Source organism: Lipophrys pholis (assembly GCF_963383615.2).
Source record: "Lipophrys pholis genome assembly, chromosome: 7".
Taxonomy (NCBI): Eukaryota; Metazoa; Chordata; class Actinopteri; order Blenniiformes; family Blenniidae; genus Lipophrys; species Lipophrys pholis.
In genome coordinates this window covers 28,249,676-28,261,687 of record NC_137638.1, presented here as the reverse complement: position 1 = coordinate 28,261,687, position 12,012 = coordinate 28,249,676, and the positions used below count along the sequence as shown (strand labels likewise).

Below are 12,012 nucleotides of genomic sequence, written 5' to 3'. Positions count from 1 at the left end.
GCACAGATACACGTTTCCCTCTGTATTTCTGACTGATGATGAAGGAGTCGTGATGCAGGTTTACATAAAGCAAAGGAACAAAGGCGTCACGCAGGGACGTCAAACTCACTTTACTTCAGAAGCCACATATCATATATCTCAATTTAAACTTTGGTGGCCGGTAGAGTAGAAGCAGATAACTACAGAAAATGAATCCATACTCAAAATAAAGCCAATTTTAAGAAAATCTTCTGGTGCAAAATACAGTGAAATGACCTAAAGACTTTTCCCGGAGCTGTTGCATCATGGTTGTTTTTACAAACTCCCCCTGATAACGTGGCTTTGAGGCTATAATGTTAGTTTGCTGGTATTGCTCTCGGGGTCTCAGTGTTGTGTTGCGTCGACTGCTCTAAAGAAATGTGTTTTTAAAAAATCTATGTTTTCTTTGAAATTTTTGCAATTTGACTGGTAGTTAGGCCAGATTGGAGCCTCTTGTGGGGCCGCCGGCCTCATGTTTGACACCCCTGGCATAATGTTTGCATCACATTGACCCGTCACACTGCCACAAGCCAGTCACCACCACGTTCTTGTAAACAAGCCTCTTTCTATCGTTCTGCTTTAAACATCAGTCTGCACACACACACACACACACACACACACACACACACACACACACACACACACACACACACACACACACACACACACACACACACACACACACACACACACAAACACACACACACACCATCTGCCTCACCTCCACAGACCTTACATCTGGCCTCCAATGAACCATATCTCTGTTCAGCACACAAAAGCACACACACACACACACACACACACACACACACACACACACACACACACACACACACACACACACACGAAGGAGGATATAAAGAAACAGAACCAGCGTGATTCTGTTCGTTGCAGCGTCAGAAACACAGAGGGCGAAGCTCAAAATGTGAACTTCCCTCAGCGCAGCAGGAAACACCGACCAGTTTGAAACAAGCAAACAATAAAACTAGATCTGCGTCTGAAAGAGATTTTATTTTATTTTTTTAAACAATGGCATAAAGGATTAAGTCGGCGGTGGGATGAAAAGGTTTTTTGAAAAAATGCCTCCTGTGGGAAGCTGGCGCATCAACAGTTGCACAGCAAAGGAGATGAAAAAAATAAACTTCTCCCACCTTCAAAAATACATTATCGTTAGCAGATTCAGAATCACACACACACTCACACACACACACACACACACACACACACACATGGTGCGACGGCGTGCGTGTATGTGTGTGTTCCTGTACGTGAAGCTACCGGGTTACATAATCGTCAATGATCCCGTTATCACAGGATTTTGCTGTGCATTCAGCTGCTCGCCATGTGGGCCGCGGTGTCTGTCGCACTGACGTGATGCATGTGACACTGAGATGACAATTAAAGCACACAAACAGGCGCGCTCCCAGCAGACGGCAGGCATCTGCTGCAGCGACGGGCTAAAGGCCGTGACGCAATGTTGACCCTCAGGTGTCACAACACGCAGCCTCCGCCATGCACGTGCACACACATACACACACACACACAGCCAGATGCATGCACTTTACATGGATGGGGAAGCAAAGCCAAGCACTGAGGTTGACAGGTGACTTAAGTGTAATGTATGACTACTCTTACAAACTCTTAAAATACTCAAAATATGCACCTTTTCGCTTCTCGTGCTTGAGAAAGACGCAAAGAGTTCCTTATTTTTCTGACAGTCTGCATGATGAAGTATTAACCGATCAGTGCGATTCGTCTGTTGGAAGAATCACAATCAATTGCAGCCTGGCAGAGGAGCAGCTTGGACAGCACTTTAGAAACACATGTACGACACAACACCCAGAGGGGACGTGATGGCTGCACATAAATACACAAACACACGCAGTAAATAAGAGATGAAAGTTTTCCAAAATCCCACATCTGTTGAGCTCGTCACTTAAAAACTCCACAAAAAGGATCTAAGAAGAAGAAGAAGAAGAAAAAAGAAAAAAAAGCATGAAGCTGTGACACTGCAACATGCGTACCCAACAAACAAAACATGCTTCTTCACATGTGTGCGTGACTGTGTGCCATTTCATTGTTTTTCTGTGTGTGTGTGTGTGTGTGTGTGTGTGTGTGTGTGTGTGTGTGTGTGTGTGTGTGTGTGTGTGTGTGTGTGTGTGTGTGTGTGTGTGTGTGTGTGTCTGGAGCGGTGCAAAGCGCGTGTGAGGAGGAAGATGGGAAGGAGGTTGGCTGTCAGGATGTGGAGCTCATTGTCTACCGACAATGAAGAGATCGAGTCGGCAGGAGTCCTGTGCCTCTCTCAATGGAGGCATTAACATCTGGGGCCAGAGGGCTGAAGCGTGTGTGTGTGTGTGTGTGTGTGTGTGTGTGTGTGTGTGTGTGTGTGTGTGTGTGTGTGTGTGTGTGTGTGTGTGTGTGTGTAGCAACTGCTCTGGATAAAACTGGATTTTCAAGGCTTTTTTTTTTTTTTTTGTCCCCAGACTGGGACTAATACAGATGCAGATGTCAGGCGGAATCCTTCAAACAGCCAAATTGGTTTTCAAAGATATCTCCTTGTAACCTGTATAATCTACTCCGTCTACTTATATACGGAAGATTATGTGTATTTTTAAAGGTCTGATCTCGATTTCACAAATTAAAAGGTGAATAAAGTGAATTTTGGCGGGATTATCCTCTCACACCATCTTTCCCCTGCGACCACAAATGTCAACGCGCTGAAATCCAGGAGTGTGTTACTTTCATTAGTCTTTGCAAATGACACAGTGGCACTCAGAAACACACACACAAGAAGTGCAAGAGCAAACTACCCACCCACCAACCTTACGAGAAAGAAAATCCCGGCACAAAGTTTATGAGGCAATTACACAAATATCACAGCAGAAAGTAGATCCTCGCGCACAATGATGCTCCTGTAAATCCAATCCCACATGGCAATAACATGCCTGCTCCCACAACACTCCACTGTCTTTGTGTAGTGGAGTCATATATAAATATATATATATATATATTATATATACCCCCTCCTCTGCTGGACTGTCTGTTAGTTAACTGGTAGTGGCACCATGCAGCTTGTAAAAAAAAAAAAAAAAAGGAAAAGGAAAACAAACTCCTTCTCCACCTCCTAAAACAACCACCTTTCCACACAAAACCTCCTTGGTGTCCAGAGTGGACGCCTGCCCCCACATCCACCCTCCACCCTCCACCTCCTCCTCCTCCTCCACCTCCTCCTCCTCCTCCTCCTCAGTAATTACAATAATCAGTCAAGTGAAGCTAATACTTACTTCATTAAAGGCAAAAAAGAAAGAAACTGGAGGGGGAATAAGGAGGGAAAGCACCACACAGAACAATATCTCTCCACTCCAGCGTGTGTGAAGTGAGTGGATTATTGTCACCATAAGAGCTCCATTTCTGAGTGCCAGCTGAGGAAGAGGAATGAAAACAGGCGGCAATGTAAGGATCAGCTTGCTTTATAACAAAGGTATTGAAAACTTGAAAAATGCTTTCAGTTCGAGCTGTGAAATACTCGCATCTGCATAAAAAGTCTGCAGCTGTGGTGGAAACCAGAGTCACAAAGTAAGTTTGTGACGTTTTGTTGACGAGAAGCAGCCTGGAAGTTGATTTATCACGCAGCGAACTATCAGAAGTTAGTTGTGAGGGCTGATTGTAGCAGGAGCATGGGGGAGGTCGATGATAGAGTAAAGCTCCAGTGATTGGGGACCAGCACATTACGGTAGATGCACAGACTACATTAGAAAGCAGGAGTTGATCCACATCCAACTGCTCCTGCCCGCACTGCGCTGTGTTTACTCTGCTCGGAGAGCAAGAAGAAGGGGGGCAGAAAGGAGATAAAGTTGCACCACATTGAGTCCAGCTCTGGCAAACCAACAGCACCTTAAATAATGCGTGTGTTTCTAATGCGTCCGTGGACAAAACGAAGGAGGGCTTCATGGCAACAGTTGGAGATCCGGACGCTCCCGATCCGGAGCCTCCGCTTTGTGCGTTTTCACTTTGGATCCTGCAAACAGCGTTATGATAGATTACAGCCGCAAACTTACCTTATTATGAGGCGGGTGGTGATCAGCGGCGGCGACGCGTCGTGCGCTCTCCTCCCCGTCTCGAGCCACTATCCTTCCCCCAGCCTCGCTCCTCTTTCTCCGTTATCTCGCCTTTCTTTCCTCTTGGATCGGAGTTAGAAATTATTCCACATCCTCATCGCAGTCAGAATGGATTCCTCCCCTCTGGTTTTTTTTTTTTTTTTTTCCTGCGTCCACAATGATTTTAAAATAATAATGTAGGGACTACAAGGCAAATGGAGCCATATGATCCTGTCATTCAGTTTGTACGAACTGGCTCTCCGCGCAACTCTCCCTCCCCGGGCTTTGTAACACGAAACCGGAGGAGGAGGAAGAGGAGGAGGAGAGAGAGAAAAAAAACGGTGAAGAAAGAAAAAGGAATCGCGAATTTAAATCCACTCTATCTGGGACGAGCAGCAATCCGCCTCTCGTTGTCTGGAGAAGTTTCTGAGCGAGGCGTTGCGACGCGGCGAGACGCGGAGCGGTCGTGGCGCTGCGTCTCTGTGCCAATCTCCAGTGGAAATGATGTGTGTGCGTCTCTGTGTGTGTGGTGTGTGTGTGTGTGTGTGTGGCGCTGCAGCGCGCGCGTGTGTGTGTGTGTGTGCTCGTCCCTAGCCTATACTTCTGCAGTACGCATCACAGCAGGGACCAGGGAGGATTTCAAAAAACAGGCCCCCGCCCATTAGCCTCTGGAACAAGGGCCCCGGCAGAGAAGAGGCCCCCCAGCAGCCATGACACCGCTTCATTAGGACGCCTCATTGTGTGGAGAAGTGGAGCTCGAGTCTGGCAACGTGCTGCTCAACCTGGGAACTGACCCCAGGCCCTCAGAGGCTCCCCCGTTTTGTTTCTTTTCTTCTGTTTTCAGACCCACACATAATCAAATTGTTTGGGTGGCCTGCTGCGGAAAGATGCCCTGGTTCAATTCTGGATTCAGCCCTGCTGAAGTGCCAATGAGCAATTCTGTCCTCCAGGCAGTCTGAGTACACAGAAAGTAGATGTTCCTCACACATTGGCTGAATTATTATTGTTATTATTATTATTATTATTATTATTATTATTATTATTATTATAGACAAATTCCAGCTTTCTCGCCTCACAAGCCCTCCTCATAGTTCCCTGTCCACACAGAAACATCAGTCCAAGCTACTACTACTCAAAATGATGTAGTTCATATGCCAGGCCTAAGGGTGGCGCCGTAACGCTGAAATAGAAATACACCAAAAATGAAGAAAAACGCCACGGAGCATGGTAAAAATGTAGAAATGGACAGATCCAACATAAACCAAGTAGCATCAGTAGCTTCGGCAGCCCGATCACATCGTCCACCACTGGTGTTGTTACGTGACGTCGCGGAGAGAGTCGTGGGGTTATCGGGTCACGAGGTGGGTCGAGGACATCATTGTTTTTAGCAAATGTGCGTCTTGTCCATCTACACGTCAAAGCCTAGGCGGCGTTTTCAAAGAAATCTTTTTGGGGCTCCGTGTGGAGGATCAGCCAATTACGATGCAGTTCCATGAAACAGCATTGTTGCTTGTTAATTTCATTCTTTCTGTGCTTATATAAGACACCGTCAAGCTTCTATATATTATTACTCATTTAATTTCATCCTGTCTTATTTGATATTTAACTTTCTTTTCTATTTATTCCATGTGGAGCAACGCTGTAAACGAATTTCCCTCTGGAATTAATAGAGTTTTTCTCTTCTCCTCCGTTCCGATTATCAACCTTGCTATAATTTGCTCTGTGCTCAAGTAAGTGACCTTCAAAATGAGTGTGTTGTCCTGAGATCAAACCTTTTAACCACTCATATATTTATTCTTTTTTACTTTGTCTCCTGAAAAACGATAAATGATGAGATCATTTTATTTAAATATAACTGAACAGTTTAAAGCTCCTATCTTCAGTGCCCATGCTGACGGCTGGTGTTTGCTATGAGAACATGAATTGCCGCTCATCGTCACACTCAGCCACCAGGGTCAGAGAGGATCGATACTGAGATTGTTTACTGGTTGGAAGGAGCAGCATCTCATTGTTTAACTCAGGGTTGTCAAACTCATTTTAGTTCAGGGGCCCCAGTTGGATCTCCAGTAGTAAATATCAACCTACAAATAACAACAAATTGAACTGTTTTCCTTTGGTTCACTTCAAAAAGGCACAATTACATGATGAGAATGTCCACATTTATTTCAATGTCTTTTCACAAACCTGAACAAGAAGGGCTTTTTTTTTAGGAAGATTAAGTGCAATTTCAACATTATTCCATTATTAACGATGTCTCTTTCTGCACTATTCAGCAAAGTGTCCGAAAACAGTTTTTTTCCCCTGGAGGATTATATTTTCTCTTTGAATTTTCTTGAATAAAAAAGCAACAAAAGACTTGACTTCATGCTTAATCCTGTCTGTCTGCAGTGTTTCTCTTCAGACTAATTTGGATGAAAGCCTGCTGCTTTTCAGAGCTGGAGATCTCTGCAGCCTTCAAGCCTGCATGTTTGCTCAAATGGTTGCTCCTTCGTCAGCGACGAGGGAGCTCGAGCACTTTAAAGCCCGTTTATGTGACAAGTGCAAAGGATAAAGCTTTGCTGCGTTTTGAGGGTCAGTGCTCTGCGCACATGCTCAGTAGACGGACAATAACAACAATCCAGAGTGCCATGACCCCCGGTCCATATTCTCCTGGGACTTGGTGGTTCGATAGTTGAGGCCCCGTCCACACGACAATGGTTTTTGTCCGATCGTCCACACGGCGAGGCGTTTTAGGAGCCTGGAAAAAGAAGTTGTTAAGAAAACCGGGTTCCCGCGTGGAAAGAAAGAATTCCGACGTGTGGATGGACAAGACGCACGTTTGCTGATAATGATGATGTCAACAAACCACTTCTCGACACGATAACCCCGCCGCCCTCTTCGCGACGTCACTCAACAACAACAACAAAAATGTCGGACGACGCGCTCCAGATCGAGCTGCGGACGCCACTTTAATAAGACGCGACGTTGAATTTCACAAATACGCGGATTCTTGCATGCTCCGTGTCTTCTCGGTTTGCAGTGTATTTCTGTGGCAGAGTTATAGCGCCACCTATAAGCCTGGCATATGTACTGCATCCTTTTGAGTCATTTTCATTGTGGCGTGTGGACTGGAAGCTTTTTAAGAACGACGGGGGAGGAAAGTGATCATGTGACCAAGGTGTCCTGTAATGACAATCCAACTGGACGTCTGTCCACACGAATGTCCCTGTTCTGGCCATGGTTAATGTTTATAGTGTATTTTTCTCTGTGCATGTGTGTGGTTTACCAACAGCACTCACTGTTTTCAGCATTTCCACCTTTTCTGAGTAAACAAAAATCATTTTCACATGAAACATGGGGAAATGGGGCCTAAATGATGTAGTTAGAGGTTTCATAGTTTACTAGATCATCGGTGGCCTGGACTGAATCCTTTGTTTGTACGCCATACGTTAGATAAGACTGTGTTCTCTTTTCACATTAAAATAGCAGATTTCTATTTTATAATCTCAGTTTAGTTCCTAATTTTGTAACATCAAAGACGCTCAAAAGTGACTTTTCATGGGAGTGAAAGACTTCCTCTGGGGAGAAACTTAATGTCCAAAATTTAAATTATTCATACTTTTCATTCCGTGTAAATTTAGAAAAGTTTTACGGAAAAAAGCAAAGAGCTTTTTCTTGGTAAGATTATAAGAAAAAAACACATTTAAAAAAGTATTTATTCTGTTCTGAAAGATGTCTGGAAGGGGACATTTAGCTGTTAAATATCACTTCTTTATCAGATGAAAGCACAAAGAAGAGTGTAGGATTACATTTTCACATGATGGTGTTTTGCGAGCTCTGGTGTGTTTTGGACGGGAGAAGAAGTTCCTCCTTTTTCTAATCACCTCCCACAGCGATGCTGGGAAAGGTGGGAGTTTTAAAAGAAAAGAAGCTGAGCGATAACCACTCTTTACCTTCTATTCAAGTCTTTCAGACGCGTCATGTTCAAAGTTGAAGATCTCTTGGTGTTTCGACGTCGTCACTGAGAAATGCTCGGAGGATTGATATGGTTAAATAATGCTGAAGGCTGCAGATCGAAGCCGTTGGGAAATACCGATGCGACGTTTACAACAGCAGCTGATCCCGCTGATGTTCCTCTTTTCTTTTGCGTCTTTATGGGTTTTATTACGATTCCTTGTCTTTCTTAGGTATCTTGCGATGATTTTGTTGCTTTCGCTGTGCTCTCTCTATTATTATGATTAAATGTTATGTTCACCGAAATACTATAAAACAGATGAAATGAGATTATCTCAGTTCTTCTCCGGGGTAGACCACAAAATTTGTGAGCATCAAAAACAACAAAAATAAAACTGTATTTACACTGAGAGAGCACGTTTTCAAGATCATCTGTGCATTCTCCTTCAATGCTATAAATTCCATTTCCACAAAAACTTACTCTATATATCTTTAGTTTTTGTTGTCCGAGGAGCCATATATCTCTAAATGAAGTGGTAAGGGTCCTGTGAGATACTGGACTGTATTGTATATTGTTTCAGACCTCTCATCTATGTTCAAAATGAGAACGAAATATTACAAATCTCCAATAAACATCATAAGTTCAGATTTATATCAGCGGCTAACAAACAGGTTTTTTTAATTCTTAAAGACACCCAGATTACCATTAGGAAAAGCTGCTGCTCCTCTTCAAAACATCACAATGATATCAAGGCGGCACAGTGAAGATACAACTTGTTTATTTCGGGGTTTGGGAGTTCTCATGTTCTTCCTATGCTTATCCAAACTAGAGCACATTAGGTCAACGTTTGTTCCTGATTTGACCAAATGCACGTTTCAAGGAGGAACCAATATAAAAATAAATAGATAGACAAATAAATAGAGAAAAACTTCCAGGTGTGTTGCAGAAACTAGATGTGGTTTATTAGAGCAGGCAAAGCTTTGCCTTCACCTGTGATCCTGCCCCCCACATGGGAATCAATATCTTGAATAATAGATCACCTTGGACTTCACAAGGGACGGTAAACTGTACGCTATATGTTTCTGTATACATCTTGTGTCTGTAAAAAGCATGAACACAATCATAGGAACACTTTCACCATCAACACACAATAATGAATAACATTCAGTTGCACAAAGAAAAGTCAAAGGTTCAACTCTGAACTGCATTAAAAAATACTTTAGACCTGCAACGTACTGATTCATTTCAAAATGTTGGAATACAATGGATACATCTTCCGTATTCAGTCACACCGAAACGGCAAAATATCAAGATTTCTTGTTTTGTTTCATGTGATTTCAGCATATAAGTCATGAAAATCCAGAACATTGTACATAAATGTTAAAACATCTTGAAAGAACAGATGTCATACTTGTTTAATTGGAAGTGATTGGTCTTGATTTAAAAAAAAAAAATGCTTATTATTATTATTATTATTCTTATTATTATTATTCAATTGAGACATGTCAAAACAAACATACAAAGATAATAGTGATATATACAAAAAAGAAAAACTATGTTTTATGGAAATACATATATGCATGCATATTATGGAGATACCTACTGTATCTAGACATACATAAATATATACACAGATATAGTTCAACATGTCTGAAAAGGTGAAGGAAAAAATACAAGTATGAAATCACTTTGAGCATAGCACACTGCCACACCTAAAAACACCCACCATCCCTCTGGTGATAAATAATAGATCACATTAGCTCACACAAGGGAGGCTAATAAAGTGCCTGGTTGAATTGATGACATCTTCAGGGTCTTTTTTGGGTTTTTCTTGTTGTTTTTTCAGACTTGGGAAAACTTCCTCTGCAGCCTCAGACAACATTTATCAACTGTTTTCCCCGGCCGAGCGGAGCAGCAGCAGCAGCAGCAACAACAGCTGAATTGTTTAAACAATGGAAACAGTGTTGAAGTCGATGTAAAACACAATAATGTGAGTGACAATGCAGGAACACGTAAAATGAGACTTCTATCCTTCTGTGTGCGCCGGGTGGTCTATTCACCAGACTGCATCAAGGCCTCGATGAAACCATGAAGAAGACTTTTTGTTCATTATAGTTCCAGTTGTGAATAAATCATTAGAAAAGAGGCCAGACTTCTCTCATCAGGAAGATAATCCTCCGCAGTGAGCTCATACACAAGATTTTAGATTATGATCTAAAGATTAAATGTACAGATTAGAAAAAAACAACAACAATTAGAGTGATAATCTGTGTGGATTCGCACACATATAAGTGCAATATTTTTTTCTCTCTGTGGAAGTATTGATGCAGCGACAGACACCACGGGGCTTTCTGACCTCAACTGCAATCAATAGGGCCGAGGAGGTGGGCTACCTCCCAGACGAGAGGCGAAAAAAGTCCCTCTACTATTGAAGGATTATATTCTGCGTTGTTCAGGCCGATGCTTACCGCCTCCGGAGGTGTGCATGTGCCACCTCTCGCCCCCGCCTGGAGCCGAACTGGCAGCACCTCCTGAATCTACATGCCAACTGATGGAAAGCACCGTGGAGATCGTTGCTCAAATCCTCACACAGACAGATTACCAAACAAACAGCGCTGAGTCGTTATTCCCATAATCTCAAACACACATCAGGTTGCAGACGCTCCGGCACAGATTTGTTTGCTTGGAGAGTTAATGAGTTTGGATTTGGGACACTAATTTAGAGTCTGAGCGTTAAAAACAGCTCAGTGATGATGATGATGATGATGATGATGATGATGATGATGATGATGATGATGACGAGGAGAAGTAGCACGGCCTCGAGCCACATCAAGAGACTGTTTGAGAAAAATGTGGCTTCTGTGCTGGGAAGTTCGTTCCCGTGATGAATTCGGCCTTCAAAGAATTTAAATACAAAGAATAGACACTTTTAAACAAGTCGTCTCGGGTGGACCTTGACCTTCCCTTCTGTACTTTCAGCATTTCTGCTCGTCAATAACACTTCAAAATGAGTGAGGCTGGGAAAAAAAAGAAGAAGCTTATTTGCAAAGATAACATGCACTCAAGGTTCACTAAAACAGACTTCAGATGTGATGAGAGTCAAGTGTAAAGTTGCATTCCTGACCTCAAGTTCAATTTGCGTTGTTTCATAAGTTCAGTAAACTGAATAACTTTGTTTTCTTGATCAATGTTCATCTTTTCGAAGCCCTTATAGCTGATCTGACATTACTGTGGAGTTTCTGCTCAGCTTGGGGTATTTAAATGTGTGAAAGATGTAACTACAGCGTCTGTGTCTGACTGCACGCCGGGAATAACTTTAAACTTTGTTTGCGTGTGTTCGAGCTGTCGATCATAAACGCACCTTCACAGTCTGTGTGACAGTCTTTTTCTCCAGAACCTCCACCGTTCCCCTAACCTTTAAAAAATGCATCAGGTTTCATGCTAAAGTGCGCTGAGGTTTAATTCACACCTCCACTCCAATGGTGAACCTTTTTATTTTTTGTTCGAACACCTGCGGTGGGCGTGAAGCGGCAGTCAATTTGTCAGCGTCTCAGTTTATCAGTCAATGTACAGCCGTCGACAGAGTGAAAGCAAAAAAAAATAAAAAAAATAAAAAACTTTTGCACATATGCCAGTGCCATTGCTTTTGCTTTGAGCGTCAGGCCCTGAGAGTGTGAAAGCATAAATTACAGGCTAATGACTGACACAGCAAGGCAGCAGCTTTGAGCGCTCACTTCTTCACCGCATCTGATAAACAATAGCAAGGATGTGCAGTAATTGCATCAGTGTGTGAGTGTGTGTGTGTGTGTGTGTGTGTGTGTGTGTGTGTGTGTTTACATGGTAATGTTTCACATCAAAACGTATATTTTTTGCATTTTCATTTTCTGAAAAGTTTCGCAATGCTTTGAAAACAATGTGTTTCCATGGAAACACTGACAACGATGCAGTTACCATGTGGGGCCA

At 42.8% G+C, this 12,012-nt stretch overlaps 1 protein-coding gene across 2 annotated transcripts in view; it reads right to left on the bottom strand.

Annotated features, from left to right (window-relative positions):
- The window catches only part of sema4c (sema domain, immunoglobulin domain (Ig), transmembrane domain (TM) and short cytoplasmic domain, (semaphorin) 4C), a 111,268-nt gene extending 106,546 nt beyond the window's left edge, over positions 1 to 4,722 (bottom strand). The window contains exon 1 of one of the 2 annotated variants that reach the window (XM_080467406.1): positions 4,077 to 4,722. The gene's annotated coding sequence lies outside the window, so the exon portion shown is untranslated. The remainder of the gene's footprint in view (positions 1 to 4,076) is intronic. The other variant, XM_080467407.1, reaches the window with a different exon arrangement.
- Positions 4,723 to 12,012: the final 7,290 nt, after the last annotated feature.